Raw genomic sequence first — 1,872 nt, 5'->3', positions numbered from 1 at the left:
CCCACCACTCTCCTTCCCATCTCCCCCCCTCTCCCCCCTTCCTCTCCCTCCCCCCCTCTCCCTCCCCCCCTCTCCTTCCCATCTCCCCCCCTCTCCCTTCCATCTCCCCCCCCCTCTCCCTCCCCCCTCTCCCTTCCCATCTCCCCCCCCTCTCCTCCCCCCTCTCTCCCTTCCCTCTCCCCCCCCTCCTCCCTCCCCCCTCCTCCCTTCCATCTCCCCCCCTCTCCCCCCTTCCTCTCCGTCCCCCCCTCTCCCTCCCCCCTCTCCCTTCCCATCTCCCCCCTCTCCCTCTCCCCCCTTCCTCTCCCTCTCCCCCATTCCTCTCCCTCTTCTCCCCCATTCCTCCCCCTTCTCCCTTCTCCCCCCCTTCTCCCCTTCTCCCCTTCTCCCTTCTCCCCTTCTCCCCTTCTCCCCTTCTCCCCTTCTCCCCTTCCCCTTCTTCCCCTTCTTCCCCCTCGCCCCTCGCCCTCGCCCCTCTCCACCTCGCCCCTCACCCCTCACCCCTCTCCACCCTCGCCCCTCTCTTTGCTCCCACCTCTCCCCTCTCTTCACCTCCACCCTCTCCCTCTCTTCACCTCCACCCTCTCTCCCCTCCCTCTCACCCCTCCATCCCTCTCACCCCTCTCCCCCCTTCACCCTCCCCCCATCCCCCTCCGCCCCAACCCCCACCCCTCCGCCCTCCGCCCTCCTCCCCCTTCCCCCTCCCCCGTCCCCCGGTCATCACTCCCCTCTCACCTCTCGCCTCTCCCCTCTCCCTCTCTTCCCTCCCACCTCCCCTCCTTCCCTCCCACCTCTCCCCTCTCTTCCCTCCCACCTCTCCCCTCTCTTCCCTCCCACCTCTCCCCTCTCTTCCCTCCCACCTCTCCCCTCTCTTCCCTCCCACCTCTCCCCTCTCTTCCCTCCCACCTCTCCCCTCTCTTCCCTCCACCCTCCCTTCCCTGCCCCCCCTCTCCCCGCCCCCTCTCCCCGCCCCCTCTCCCTGCCCCAATCCCCCCTCCTCCCCCTCCTCCCCCTCCTCCCCCTCCTCCCCCTCCTCCCCCTCCTCCCCCTCCTCCCCTTCTCCCTTTCTCCCCTTCTCCCTTTCTCCCCTTCTCCCTTTTTCCCCTTCTCCCTTTTTCCCCTTCTCCCTTTTTCCCCTTCTCCCTTTTTCCCCTTCTCCCTTTTTCCCCTTCTCCCTTTTTCCCCTTCTCCCTTTTTCCCCTTCTCCCTTTTTCCCCTTCTCCCTTTTTCCCCTTCTCCCTTTTTCCCCTTCTCCCTTTTTCCCCTTCTCCCTTTTTCCCCTTCTCCCTTTTTCCCCTTCTCCCTTTTTCCCCTTCTCCCTTTTTCCCCTTCTCCCTTTTTCCCCTTCTCCCTTTTTCCCCTTCTCCCTTTTTCCCCTTCTCCCTTTTTCCCCTTCTCCCTTTTTCCCCTTCTCCCTTTTTCCCCTTCTCCCTTTTTCCCCTTCTCCCTTTTTCCCCTTCTCCCTTTTTCCCCTTCTCCCTTTTTCCCCTTCTCCCTTTTTCCCCTTCTCCCTTTTTCCCCTTCTCCCTTTTTCCCCTTCTCCCTTTTTCCCCTTCTCCCTTTTTCCCCTTCTCCCTTTTTCCCCTTCTCCCTTTTTCCCCTTCTCCCTTTTTCCCCTTCTCCCTTTTTCCCCTTCTCCCTTTTTCCCCTTCTCCCTTTTTCCCCTTCTCCCTTTTTCCCCTTCTCCCTTTTTCCCCTTCTCCCTTTTTCCCCTTCTCCCTTTTTCCCCTTCTCGCCCCCATCTCGCCTCCATCTCGCCCCCCTCGCCCCCCCCCCCACCCCACCCTTCCCTCCTTCCTCTCCCCCCCTACCCTTCCCTCCCCCTTTCCCTCTCTCTCGCCTCCCCCTTTCCCTCTCTCTCGCCTCCCCCTT

This window comes from Pristiophorus japonicus, chromosome 14 (genome assembly GCF_044704955.1).
Source record: "Pristiophorus japonicus isolate sPriJap1 chromosome 14, sPriJap1.hap1, whole genome shotgun sequence".
Classification (NCBI taxonomy): domain Eukaryota; kingdom Metazoa; phylum Chordata; class Chondrichthyes; family Pristiophoridae; genus Pristiophorus; species Pristiophorus japonicus.
The sequence above is the reverse complement of the archived record's forward strand: the minus strand, read 5'-3'. Positions refer to the sequence as shown.